Consider the following 14,765-nt stretch of genomic DNA (forward strand, 5'->3'; position numbering starts at 1 on the left):
ATCTTCTTTATCCATTCCTCTGTTGATGGACATTTAGGTTGCTTCCATGTCCTGGCTATTGTAAATAGTGCTGCAGTGAACATTGGGGTACATGTAATTTTTGAATTATGGTTTTCTCTGGATATATGCCCAGGAGTGGGATTGCTGGATTATATGACAATATTACTGTAAGGGAATAGTCAGTGCTAGTTTTTAATAATTAGTGCATGGGCCAAGGATGCCTGAGTGAGGTTCTTTTCTAAATTGAGATGCATCATCACTTCCTAGTGGTCAGTTATTGAAACATTTATTTATATATTCTGTTAATGGAAAAGTGGGCCTAAATGGTTGTAGAGTTAAACTCTAAGGTACTGAATTCAAATTAATTTATAAAATATATTGCTTTTATCATACTTTTCCAGAAGATACCACTCAGTAATAAATAATTTTTTTTTAATTAATTATTTTGGCTGTGTTGGGTCTCTGTTGCTGTGCGCGGGCTTTCTCTGGTTGTGGCGAGCGGGGGCTACTCTGCGTTGCGGTGCGCGGGCTTCTCGTTGCGGTGGCTTCTCTTGTTGCAGACCACAGGCTCTAGGCACACGGGCTTCAGTAGTTGCAGCATGTGGGCTCAGTAGTTGTGGCTTGCGGGCTCTAGAGCGCAGGCTCATTAGTTGTGGTGCACGGGCTTAGTTGCTCCGCGGCATGTGGGATCTTCCCGGACCAGGGCTCGAACCCGTGTCCCCTGCGTTGGCAGGCGGATTCTTAACCACTGCGCCACCAGGGAAGCCCAGTAGAAAATAGTTGAACTCGTTGAACTTGAGGTTATATGAATTATGCATATAGACATATAATAATATATTATTGGAAAACATTTACCTTTTAAATGCCAGATTGCTAAGTAAACTACTAGTGTGATCTATATGGGGGGCGATAATTTTTTAAAGACAGATATTTAGATTTTCTGTTTTGGCTTTTTTTATTCAGCATTTCTTCAGACTATAGAAAGCAGTCAGTCCTACCTTTTCAAGTCTTGGTTTGTCAGAAATTTTCCTTGGTTCATGTGTCTAATCCTGCTTATTTACATGATTATGTATAACCACTTAATGTATTCTGAAATAGTATATTGGTTAAGACAAGGATTTTGCAGTCAGAACTGTGTTAGTCTTGTGACTTGCCAATTATGGTCTATGTGGTCTTTGACAAGTTGTTTGATTGCTCTTGAGCCTTAGTTTCCTTATCTATAAATGGACTTTAATGTGCTTCAGAATTGTTGCAAGGACTTAACGATATATGAGCTAAAAAGCATTTAGCACTGCTGCTACCTCTAGTGGTGTTATTGTCAGATTCCCACCGTGCTATTGGGCAAATGATTTAACTTCCATAAACCTTGGTTAACTCATCTGTTAATGAGAATAACACTCTCGGGGTGCCTGCTTCACAGAGGGTTACTTGGGAAATCAAAGGTAATCATGTGATAGTAGTTGATAAACTTCTCAACCTATCTAAGCTGAGGTAACAAGTCTTACGCCATTAGGACTGGGCAGGTAAAAGCAGAGGGAGTGGAGATTTGCTTTTTGGGAAAGGGCTTAGCTGAAGTCTTGATGACAGATCTGTCTTCCTTCAGTACTGCTAGACTGTGGCCCATGCAGACACATAACTTCCTTTCCAGATAAGTCAGGCTCAGAATGCATAGCTGTTTCATCACTGTCCTCCATGTGCTTGTAAGATCCTAGGTGAAGAATTTGTGATAGAGTCCAAACTCTTTTAGTTCAGTAGCTATGGCCCTTTATGATTTGCTCTCAACTTCCATTTCTTTACCTCATTCCCTGGCATTTCCTCTTATCTCTCTCTCATAACCTCTAACTCCTTTGTTTTTTCCAGAGAGAGGAGTAAGCACTTAAATGAACAGTTTGAGAGTATATTCTTTTATTTTTTTCTGTGTTCCTACACAGATGTGTAACTCTCACATACATTTATATTTTTCTTCAAACAAACAAAAAGTGCCAAGTCAATCATATTATGAAGACGCCACATTTTCAGAAAGTCTTTACTGGATTGTATGCCCATCAGCAGTCTGTGAGGGTGCAAGTTTCTCTGTGTCCTCACCAGCATGGTTCTTTTTTATTTTTTAATCAATTTGATAGATAAAACATTACTTCTCATTGTATTTGTTAAATAAATATTCTTCTAATAACTAGTGAAGATGTCTTTCTAGATCTTTCAAACAGCCAGGAGAGGAACTCAAGGTTCATTTGAGCATTTGCTTCAAAATGAAAACATAACTTTGGACTCTATGAAATCCACTTGTCAAACATTGGGTTAGCGTACTATCTTACCTTGTCTTTACCCTGAACTACAGCTTAGAAACCACCATCCCAAATTTGATGTTTCTCAATCCTTTGTGTATGTATGTATGTATGTATGTATGTAATCACAGGCCATATACATTAATTTGTATGTTTTGAAACTTTATACACATGGAACCATTCTTTACCATTCTGCAACTTACATTTTTTTGTCTTTTTTTAAAAAACTTTTTATTTTATATTGGAGTATAGTTGATTAACAATGTTGTGTAAGTTTCACATGTACAGTGAAGTGATTCAGTTATGCATGTACACGTATCTATTCTTTTTCAGATTCTTTTCCCATTTAGGTTAGTACATATTGAGCAGAGTTCCCTGTATATAGTAGGTCCTTGTTGGTTATCCATTTAAAATATAACACTGTGTACATGTCAGTCCCAAACTCCCTAACTATCCCTTCTCCCCACCCTTCCCCCCAGTAACCATTAGTTTGTTCTCTAAGTCTGTGAGTCTGTTTCTGTTCTGTGAATAAGTTCATTTGCATCTGTTTTTTAGATTCCACGTATAAGCAATATCATACGATATTTCACTTTGTCTGTCTGACTTCACTCAGTATGATAATCTCTAGGTCCATCCAGGTTGTTGCAAATGACATTATTTCATTCTTTTTTATGGCTGAGTAATATTCCATTGTATATATATATACTACATTTTCTTTATCCATTCCTCTGTCAGTGAACATTTAGGTTGTTTCCATATCTTGGTTGTTGTAAACAATGCTGTAATGAACATCAGGGTGCATGTATCCTTTTGGACCATGTTTTTCTCTGGATATATGCCCAGGAGTGGGATTGCAGGATCATATAGTAGCTCTGTTTTTAGTTTTTAAGGAACCTCCATACTGTTCTCCATAGTGGCTGTACCAATTGGCATTCCCACCAACAGTGTAGGAGGGTTTCCTTCTCTCCACACCCTCTCCAGCATTTACTGTTTGTGGATTTTTTGATAATAGCCATTCTGACTGGTGTGAGGTGATATCTCAATGTAGTTTTGACTTGCATTTCTCTGATAATTAGCGATGTTGAACATCTTTTCATGTGCCCCTTGGCCATCTGTTTATCTTCTTTGGAGAAATGTCTATTTAGGTCTTCTACCCACTTTTTGATTGGATTCCTTGTTTTGATGATATTAAGCCACACGAGCTGTTTGTAAATATTGGAGACTAATCCATCGTCCATCACATCATTTGCAAATATTTTCTCGCATTCTGTGAGTTGTCTTTTCATTTTATTTATGGTTTCCTTTGCTGTGTAGAAGCTTTTGAGTTTAATTAGGTCCCATTTGTTTCTTTTTGTTTTTATTTCCATTACTCTGGGAAATGGATCGAAAAAGATATTGCTGCAATTTATGTCAGATAGTGTTCTGCCTGTGTTTTCCTCTAAGAGTTTTATGGTGTTCAGCCTCACATTTAGGTCTTTAATCCATTTTGAGCTTATTTTTGTGTATGGTGTTAAAAATTTTTCTAATTTCATTTTTTTACACATAGCTGTCCAGTTTTCCCAGCACATTTGTTGAAGAGATTGTCTTTACACATTGTACAGTCCTGTCTCCTTTGTCATAGATTAATTGACCATAGGTGCGTGGGTTTATCTGTGGGCTTTCTATCCTGTTCCAGTGATCTATATTTCTGTTTTTGTGCCAGTACCATACTGTTTTGATGACTATAGCCTTGTAGTATTGTCTGAAGTCAGGGAGCCTGATTCCTCCAGCTCTGTTTTTCGTTTTCAAGATTGCTTTGGCTGTTCTAGGTCTTTTGTGTCTCCATACAAATTTTAAGATTTTTTTGTTCTACTTCTATGAAAAATGCCAATGGCATTTGATAGGGATTTCATTGAATCTGCAGATTACCTTCTGTAGTATAGTCATTTTGACAATACTGACTCTTCCAGTCCAAGAACATTGTATATCTTTCCATCTGTGTCATCTTTGATTTCTTACACCAGCATCTTACAGTTTTTGGAGTACAGGTCTTTGGTCTCCTTAGGTAGTTTATTCCTAGGTTTTTTATTCTTTTTGATGTGATGGTAAATGGGAGTGTTTCTTTTTTTTTTTTCCCATCTTTATTGTAGTATAATTGCTTTACAATGGTGTATTAGTTTCTGCTTTATAACAAAGTGAATCAGTTGTACGTATACATATATTCCTATATCTCTTCCCTCTTGCATCTCCCTCCCTCCCATCCTCCCTATCCCACCCCTCCAGGCGGTCACAAAGCACCGAGCTGATCTCCCTGTGCTTTGCGGCTGCTTCCTACTAGCTATCTACCTTACGTTTGGTAGTCTATATATGTCCATGCCTCTCTCTCGCTTTGTCCCAGCTTACCCTTCCCCCTCCCCATATCCTCAAGTCCATTCTCTAGTAGGTCTGTGTCTTTATTCCTGTCTTACTCCTAGGTTCTTCATGACATTTTTTTTCTTTAATTCCATATATATGTGTTAGTATACAGTATTTGTCTTTCTCTTTCTGACTTCACTCTGTATGACAGACTCTAGGTCTATCCACCTCATTACAAATAGCTCAGTTTTGTTTCTTTTTATGGCTGAGTAATATCGCATTGTATATATGTGCCACATCTTCTTTATCCATTCATCTGATGATGGACACTTAGGTTGTTTCCATCTCCGGGCCATTGTAAACAGAGCTGGAATGAACATTTTGGTACATGACTATTTTTGAATTATGGTATTCTCAGGGTATATGCCCAGTAGTGGGATTGCTGGGTCATATGGTAGATCTATTTTTAGTTTTCTTTTTTTTTTTTTTGCGGTACGCGGGTCTCTCAGTGGTGTGCCCTCTCCCGTTGCAGAGCACAGGCTCCGGACGCGCAGGCTCAGTGGCCATGGCTCACGGGCCCAGCTGCTCCGCAGCATGTGGGATCTTCCCGGACCGGGGCACGAACCTATGTCCCCTGCATTGGCAGGTGGACGCTCAACCACTGCGCCACCAGGGAAGCCCTATTTTTAGGTTTTTAAGGAACCTCCATACTGTTCTCCATAGTGGCTGTACCAATTTACATTCCCACCAGCAGTGCAGGAGGGTTCCCTTTTCTCCACACCCTCTCCAGCATTTATTGTTTCTAGATTTTTTGATGATGCCCATTCAGACTGGTGTGAGATGATATCTCATTGTAGTTTTCATTTGCATTTCTCTAATGATTAATGATGTTGAGCATTCTTTCATGTGTTTGTTGGCAATCTGTATATCTTCTTCGGAGAAATGTCTATTTAGGTCTTCTGCCCATTTTTGGATTAGGTTGTTTGTTTTTTTGTTATTGAGCTGCTTATAAATTTTGGAGATTAATTCATTGTCAGTTGCTTCATTTGGAAATATTTTCTCCCATTCTGAGGGTTATTTTTTCGTCTTGTTTATGGTTTCCTTTGCTGTGCAAAAGCTTTTAAGTTTCATTAGGTCCCATTTGTTTATTTTTGTTTTTATTTCCATTGCTCTGGGAGGTGGGTCAGAAAGGATCTTGCTGTGATTTATGTCATAGAGTGTTCTGTCTATTTTTTTCTGTAAGACTTTGATAGTTTCTGGCCTTACATTTAGGTCTTTAATCCATTTTGAGATTATTTTTGTGGTTGGGGTTAGGGAGTGATCTAATCTCATACTTTTACATGTACCTGTCCAGGATTCCCAGCACCACTTATTGAAAAGGGTGTCCTTTCTCCACTGTACATTTCTGCCTCCTTTATCAAAGATAAGGTGACCGTATGTGCGTGGGTTTATCTGTGGGCTTTCTATCCTGTTCCATTGATCTATCTTTCTGTTTTTGTGCCAGTACCATACTGTCTTGATTACTGTAGCTTTGTAGTATAGTCTGAAGTCAGGGAGCCTGATTCCTCCAGCTCCGTTTTTCGTTCTCAAGATTGCTTTGGCTGTTTGGGGTCTTTTGTGTTTCCATACAAATTGTGAAATATTTTGTTCTACTTCTGTGAAAAATGCCAGTGGTAGTTTGATAGGGATTGCATTGAATCTGTAGATTGCTTTGGGTAGTAGAGTCATTTTCTCAATGTGGATTCTTCCAATCCAAGAACACAGTTTCTCTCTCCATCTATTTGTATCATCTTTAATTTCTTTTATTAGTGTCTTATAATTTTCTGCATACAGGTCTTTTGTCTCCTTAGGTAGTTTTATTCCTAGATGTTTTATTCTTTTTGTTGCAATGGTAAATGGGAGTGTTTTCTTGATTTCACTTTCAGATTTTTCATCATTAGTGTATAGGAATGCCAGAGATATCTGTGCATTAATTTTGTATCCTGCTCCTTTACCAAATTCATTGATCAGCTCTAGTAGTTTTCTGGTAGCATCTTTACGATTCTCTATGTATAGTATCATGTCATCTGCAGACAGTGACAGCTTTAGTTCTTTTCCAATTTGGATTCCTTTTATTTCCTTTTCTTCTCTGATTGCTGTGGCTAAAACTTCCAAAACTATGTTGAATAAGAGTGGTGAGAGTGGGCAACCTTGTCTTGTTCCTGATCTTAGTGGAAATGCTTTCAGTCTTTCACCATTGAGGACGATGTTGGCTGTGGGTTTGTCATATATGGCCTTTATTATGTTGAGGAAAGTTCCCTCTATGCCTACTTTCTGCAGGGTTTTTATCATAAATGGGTGTTGAATTTTGTCGAAAGCTTTCTCTGCATCTATTGAGATGATCATATGGTTTTTCTCCTTCAATTTGTTGATATGGTTGATCACATTGATTGATTTCGTATATTGAAGAATCCTTGCATTCCTGGAATAAACCCCACTTGATCATGGTGTATGATCCTTTTAATGTGCTGTTGGATTCTGTTTGCTAGTATTTTGTTGAGGATTTTTGCATCTGTGTTCATCGGTGATATTCGCCTGTAGTTTTCTTTCTATGTGACATCCTTGTCTGGTTTTGGTATCAAGGTGATGGTGGCCTCGTAGAAGGAGTTTGGGTGTGTTCCTCCCTCTGCTATATTTTGGAAGAGTTTGAGAAGGATAGGTGTTAGCTCTTCTCTAAATGTTTGATAGAATTTCGCCTGTGAAGCCATCTGGTCCTGGGCTTTTGTTTGTTGGAAGATTTTTAATCACAGTTTCAATTTCAGTGCTTGTGATTGGTCTGTTCATATTTTCTATTTCTTCCTGATTCAGTCTTGGCAGGTTGTGCCTTTCTAAGAATTTGTCCATTTCTTCCAGGTTGTCCATTTTATTGGCATAGAGTTGCTTGTAGTAATCTCTCATGATCTTTTGTATTTCTGCAGTGTCAGGTGTTACTTCTCCTTTTTCATTTCTAATTCTATTGATTTGAGTCTTCTCCCTTTTTTTCTTGATGAGTCTGGCTAATGGTTTATCAATTTTGTTTTTCTTCTCAAAGAACCAGCTTTTAGTTTTATTGATCTTTGCTATTGTTTCCTTCATTTCTTTTTCATTTATTTCTGATCTGATTTTTATGATTTCTTTCCTTCTGCTAACTTTGGGGTTTTTTTGTCCTTCTTTCTCTAATTGCTTTAGGTGCAAGGTTAGGTTGTTTATTCGAGATGTTTCCTGTTTCTTAAGGTAGGATTGTATTGCTGTAAACTTCCCTCTTAGAACTGCTTTTGCTGCATCCCATAGATTTTGGGTTGTCGTGTCTCCATTGTCATTTGTTTCTAGGTATTTTTAAATTTCCTCTTTGATTTCTTCAGTGATCACTTCGTTATTAAGTAGTGTATTGTTTAGCCTCCATGTGTTTGTATATTTTACAGATCTTGTCCTGTAATTAATATCTAGTCTCATAGCGTTGTGGTTGGAAAATATATTTGATACAATTTCAATTTTCTTAAATTTATCAAGGCTTGATTTGTGACCCAAGATATGATCTATCCTGGAGAATGTTCCATGAGCACTTGAGAAAAATGTGTATTCTGTTGTTTTTGGATGGAATGTCCTATAAATATCAATTAACTCCATCTCGTTTAATGTATCATTTAAAGCTTGTGTTTCCTTATTTATTTTCATTTTGGATGATCTGTCCATTGGTGAAAGTGGGGTGTTAAAGTCCCCTACTATGAATGTGTTACTGTCGATTTCCCCTTTTATGGCTGTCAGTATTTGCCTTATGTATTGAGGTGCTCCTATGTTGGGTGCATAAATATTTACAATTGTTATATCTTCTTCTTGGATCGATCCCTTGATCATTATGTAGTGTCCTTTGTCTCTTCTAATAGTCTTTATTTTAAAGTCTATTTTGTGTGATATGAGAATTGCTACTCCAGCTTTCTTTTGGTTTTCATTTGCATGGAAAATCTTTTTCCATCCCCTTACTTTCAGTCTGTATGTGTCTCTGGGTCCGAAGTGGGTCTCTTGTAGACAGCATATATATGGGTCTTGTTTTTGTATCCATTCAGCCATTCTGTGTCTTTTGGTGGGAGCATTTAGTCCATTTGCATTTAAGGTAATTATCGATATATATGTTCCTATTACCATTTTCTTAATTGTTTTGGGTTCGTTATTGCAGGTCTTTTCCTTCTCTTGTGTTTCTTGCCTAGAGAAGTTCCTTTAGCATTTGTTGTAAAGCTGGTTTGGTGGTGCTGAACTCTCTCAGCTTTTGCTTGTCTGTAAAGCTTTTAATTTCTCCATCAAATCTGAATGAGATTCTTGCTGGGTAGAGTAATCTTGGTTGCAGGTTTTTCTCCTTCATTACGTTAAGTATGTCCTGCCACTCCCTTCTGGCTTGCAGAGGTTCTGCTGAAAGATCAGCTGTTAACCTTATGGGGATTCCCTTGTGTGTTATTTGTTGTTTTTCCCTTGCTGCTTTTAATATGTTTTCTTTGTATTTAATTTTTGACAGTTTGACTAATATGTGTCTTGGCATATTTCTCCTTGGGTTTATCCTGTATGGGACTCTCTGTGCTTCCTGGACTTGATTAACTATTTCCTTTCCCGTATTAGGGAAGTTTTCAACTATACCCTCTTCAAATATTTTCTCAGTCCCTTTCTTTTTCTCTTCTTCTTCTGGAACCCCTATAATTCGAACGTTGGTGCGTTTAATGTTGTCCCAGAGGTCTCTGAGACTGTCCTCAGTTCTTTTCATTCTTTTTTCTTTATTCTGCTCTGCAGTAGTTATTTCCACTATTTTATCTTCCAGGTCACTTACTCGTTTTTCTGCCTCAGTTATTCTGCTATTGATCCCATCTAGAGTATTTTTAATTTCATTTATTGTGTTGTTCATCCTTGTTTGTTTCCTCTTTAGTTCTTCCAGGTCCTTGTTAAATGTTTCTTGCATTTTGTCTATTCTATTTCCAAGATTGGATCATCTTTACTATCATTATTCTGAATTCTTTTTTAGATAGACTGGCTATTTCCTCTTCATTTGTTAGGTTTGGTGGGTTTTTATCTTGCTCCTTCATCTGCTGTGTGTTTTTCTGTCTTCTCATTTTGCTTATCTTACTGTATTTGGGGTCTCCTTTTTGCAGGCTGCAGGTTCGTAGTTCCTGTTGTGTTTGGTGTCTGTCGCCAGTGGCTAAGGTTGGTTCTGTGGGTTGTGTAGGCTTCCGGGTGGAGGGGACTAGTGCCTGTGTTCTGGTGGATGACGCTGGCTCTTGTCTTTCTGGTGGGCAGGTCCACGTCTGGTGGTGTGTTTTGGGGTGTCTGTGGACTTATGATTTTAGGCAGCCTTTCTGCTAATGGGTGGGGTTGTGCTCCTGTCTTGCTAGTTGTTTGGCATAGGGTGTCCAGCACTGTAGCTTGCTGGTCGTTGAGTGAAGCTGGGTGCTGGTGTTGAGATGGAGATCTCTGGGAGATTTTCACCCTTTGATATTATGTGCAGCTGGGAGGTCTCTTGTGGACCAATGTCCTGAAGTTGGCTCTCCCACTTCAGAGGCACAGCACTGACTCCTGGCTGCAGCACCAAGAGCCTTTCATCCACATGGCTCAGAATAAAAGGGAGAAAAAGTAGAAAGAAAGAATTAGTAGAAAGAAAGAAAGGAAGGAAGGAAAGAAGGAGGGAGGGAGGGAGGAAGGAGGAAAGGAAGGAAAAAAAGAAAGAAGATAAAGTAAAATAAAATACAGTAAGAAAAAATATAATGAAGTTATTAAAATAAAAAATAATTATTAAGAAAAAAATTTAAAAAAGAAAAAAAAAACGGACGGATAGAACCCTAGAACAAATGGTGGAAGCAAAGCTATACAGACAAAATCTCACACAGAAGCACACACATACACACTCACAAAAAGAGGAAAAGGGGAAAAAAATCTTAAATCTTGTTCTCAAAGTCCACCTCCTCAATTTGGGATGATTCGTTGTCTATTCATGTATTCCACAGATGCAGGGTACATCAAGTTGATTGTGGAGCTTTAATCCGCTGCTTCTGAGGCTGCTGGGAGAGATTTCCCTTTCTCTTCTTTGTTCTCACAGCTCCCAGGGGCTCAGCTTTGGATTTGGCCCCGCCTCTGCGTGTAGGTCGCCGGAGGACGTCTGTTCTTCGCTCAGACAGGACGGGGTTAAAGGAGCAGCTGCTTCGGGGACTCTGGCTCACTCAGGCCAGTGGCGGGGAGGGAGTGGCACGGAGTGCGGGGCGAGCCTGCGGCAGCAGAGGCCAGCATGATGTTGCACCAGCCTGAGGCACGCCGTGTGTTCTCCCGGTGAAGTTGTCCCTGGATCCCGGGACCCTGGCAGTGGCGGCTCCTCAGAAGGGGGGTGTGGATAGTGACCTGTGCTTGCACCCAGGCTTCTTGGTGGTGGCAGCAGCAGCAGCCTTAGCGTCTCATGCCTGTCTCTGGGGTCCGCGCTGATAGCCGCGGCTCGCTCCCGTCTCTGGAGCTCCTTTAAGCAGCGCTCCCAGTCCCCTCTCACGCACCAGGAAACAAAGAGGGAAGAAAAAATCTCTTGCCTCTTCGGCGGGTCCAGACCTTTTCCCAGACTGCCTCCCGTCCAGCCACGGTGCACTAACCCCCTGTAGGCTGTGTTCACACCACCAACTTCAGTCCTCTCCCTGCGCTTGGACCCCAAAGCCCGAGCCTCAGCTCCCAGCCCCGCCCGCCCCGGCAGGTGAGCAGACAAGCCTCTCAGGCTGGTGAGTGCCGGTCGGCACCGATCCTCTGTGCGAGAATCTCTCCGCTTTGTCCTCCGCACCCCTGTTGCTGTGTTCTCTTCCGCGGCTCCAAAGCTTCCCCCTCCGCCACTCGCAGTCTCCGCCCGCAAAGGGGCTTCCTAGTGTGTGGAAACCTTTCCTCCTTCACAGCTCCCTCCCACTGGTGCTGGTCCCATCCCTATCCATTTGTCTCTGTTTATTCTTTTTTCTTTTGCCCTAGCCAGGTACATGGGGAGTTTCTTGCCTTTTGGGAGGTCTGAGGTCTCCTGCCAGCGTTCAGTAGGTGTTCTGTAGGAGTTGTTCCACGTGTAGATGTATTTCTGGTGTATTTGTGGGGAGGAAGGTGATCTCTGCATCTTACTCTTCCGCCATCTTCCCCTTGTCTCTAATGTTCCTTATTAAATATAATTTATATTCACTGCTAGTGTTCGAGGGTCTCCTGCAGAGGCGGGAGGTGGCTCTGTTTCACCATGGGGACAAGGACACTGGCAGCAGAAGTTCTGGGAAGTACTCCTTGGCATGAGCCCTCCCAGAGTCTGAATGGGATTGTTTCTTGAATTACTCTGTCTGATCTTTCATTGTTAGTGTATAGCAATGCAACAGATTTCTGTATATTAGTTTTGTAACCTGCAACTTTACCAGATTCATTGATGAGCTCCAGTAGCTTTCTGGTAGCATCTTTAAGATTTTCGATGTGTAGTATCATGTCATCTGCAAACAGTGAGAGTTTTAACTGCTTTTCCAATTTGGATACCTTTTTTTTCTCTGATTGCTGTAGCTAGGATTTCCTAAACGGTGTTGAATAGAAGTGGTGAGAGTGGACATCCTTGTCTTATTCCTGATCTTAGAGGAAATGCTTTTAGCTTTTCACTGTTGAGTATGATGTTATCTGTAGGTTTGTCGTATATGGCCTTTATTATGTTGAGGTATGTCCCCTCTATGCCCACTTTCTGGAGAGTTTTTATCATAAATGGGTGCTAAAGTTTGTCAAAAGCTTTTTCCTGCATCTGTTGAGATGATCATATGGTTTTTATTCTTCAGTTTGTTCATGTGGTGTATCACACTGATCGATTTGCAGATGTTGAAAAATCCCTGCATCCCTGGGATAAATCCCATTTCATCTTGTTGTATGATCCTTTTAATATATTGTTGGATTTGGATTGCTAGTATTTTGTTGAGGATATTTGCATCTGTGTTCATCAGTGATACTGGCCTACAATTTTTTGTTCATGTGGTATCTTTGTCTGGTTTTGGTATCAGGGTGACGGTGGCATCATAGAATGCATTTGGGAGTTTTCGTTCCTCGGAACAGTTTCAGAAGGATAGGTGTTAGCTCTCCTCTAAATGTTTGATAGAATTCACCTGTGAAGCTATCAGGTCCTGGACTTCGTTTTTTGGAAGTTTTTAAATCACAGTTTTCAATTTCTATGCTTGTGATTGGTCTGTTCATATTTTTTATTTCTTCCTGGTTCAGTCTTGGGAGATTGTACCTTTCTAAGAAGTTGTCTGTTTCTTTCAGGTTGTCCATTTTATTGGCATACAGTTGCTTGTAGTAGTCTCTTATGGTCCTTTGCATTTCTGTGGTGTCAGTTGTAACTTATTATTCATTTTCAATTTTATTGATTTGAGTCCTCTTCCTTTTTTATTCTTGATGAGTCTGGCTAAAGGTTTATCAATTTTGTTTTTCTTTTCAAAGAACCACCTTTTAGTTTCATTGATCTTTACTATTGTTTTCTTTGTCTCTATTTCATTTGTTTTTGCTCTGATCTTTATGATTTCTTCTAGTAACTTCAGGTTTTGATGTTCTTTCTCTAGTTGCTTTAGGTATAAGTTTATGTTGTTAATTTGAGATTTTTCATGTTTCCTGAGGTAAGGTTTTATTGCTATAAACTCCCCTCTTAGAACTGCTTTTGCTGCATCCCATAGGTTTTGGATTGTTGTGCTTCTGTTTTCATTTGTCTCTAGGTATTTTTTGATTTCTTCAGTGATCCATCGGTTGTTTAGTTGCATGTTGTTTAGCCACCACATGTTTGTGCTTTTTATATATTTTTCTTATAGTTTATTTCTAATCTCATAGCATTGAGGTTGGAAAAGGTGCTTGATATGATTTCAATTTTCTTAAATTTACTGAGGCTTGCTTTTTGTGGCCCAGCATGTGGTCAGTCCTGGAGAATGTTCCATGTGCACAGGAGAAGAACGTGTATTCTGTGGCATTTGGATAGAATGCTCTTCTATAAATGTCAATTAAGTCCGTGTGGTCTGATGTGTCGTTTAAGGCCTGTGTTTCCTTATTTGATTTTCTGCCTGCATGATCTGTCCATTGATGGAAGTGGGTTGTTAAAGTCCCCCACTATTGTTGTGTTACTGTTGGTTTCTCCCTTTTTGGCTGTTAGTATTTGCCTTATTTATTGAGGTGCTCCTATGTTGGGTGCATATATATTTACCATTGTTATATCTTGTTGTTGGACTGATCTCTTGATCATTATGTAGTATCCTTCTTTGTCTCTTTAACAGTCTTTATTTTAAAGTCTATTTTGTCTGAAATGAGTATTGCTATTCTAGCTTTCTTTTGATTTCCATTTGCATATAGTACCTTCTTCCATCCCCTCACTTTCAGTCTGTATGTGTCCCTAGGTCTGAAGTGGGTCTCTTGTAGACAGTATATATACAGGTCTTGTTTTTGTATCTATTCTTTGTGTTTTGGGTGGAGCATTTAATTCGTTTACATTTAAGGTAATTATTGATATGTATGTTCCTATTGCCATATTCTTAATTGTTTGGGTTTGTTTTTGTAGGTCTTTTTTTTTCCTTTCCTCTTTTTTCTGCGGTACACGGGCCCCTCACTGTTGTGGCCCCTCCCGCTGTGGAGCACAGGCTCTGGACGCGCAGGCCCAGTGGCCACGGCCCACGGGCCCAGCTGCTCCGCGGCATGTGAGATCGTCCCAGACCAGGGCGCGAACCCATGTCCTCTGCATCAGCAGGCGGACTCTCAACCACTGCGCCACCAGGGAAACCCCTTCCTTTCCTCTTTTGTTTTCTTCTCTTGTGGTTTGATGACCATCTTTAGTGTTGTGTTTGGGTGGCTTTTTCTCCTTTTGTGTGTGTATCTGTTGTAGTTTTGGGGTTTGCTGTTTCCATGAGGTTTTGATATAGCTGTCTGTATATGCACAAGGTTTGCTAAAGTTGCTGGACTCTTCCTGCCTAGAGAAGTTCGTCTAGCATTTATTGCAAAGCTGGTCTGGTAATGCTGAATTTTCTCAGTTTTTGCTTGTCTGTAAAGCTTTTGATTTCTCTGTCAAATCTGAATGAGAGCCTTGCTACATAGAGTATTCTGGTTGTAGCTTCTTCCCTTTCATCACTTTAAATATATTGTACCACT

At 39.8% G+C, this 14,765-nt stretch overlaps 1 protein-coding gene across 2 annotated transcripts in view; it reads left to right on the forward strand.

Moving 5' to 3' along the window:
- The window catches only part of SHOC2 (SHOC2 leucine rich repeat scaffold protein), a 112,327-nt gene that overhangs the window by 25,710 nt on the left and 71,852 nt on the right, over positions 1 to 14,765 (forward strand). The gene's annotated exons all lie outside the window — the stretch shown is intronic.

Source organism: Aethalodelphis obliquidens, unplaced genomic scaffold (genome assembly GCF_003676395.1).
Source record: "Aethalodelphis obliquidens isolate GAN/ISIS:26980383/991018 unplaced genomic scaffold, ASM367639v1 scaffold11, whole genome shotgun sequence".
Lineage (NCBI taxonomy): Eukaryota > Metazoa > Chordata > Mammalia > Artiodactyla > Delphinidae > Aethalodelphis > Aethalodelphis obliquidens.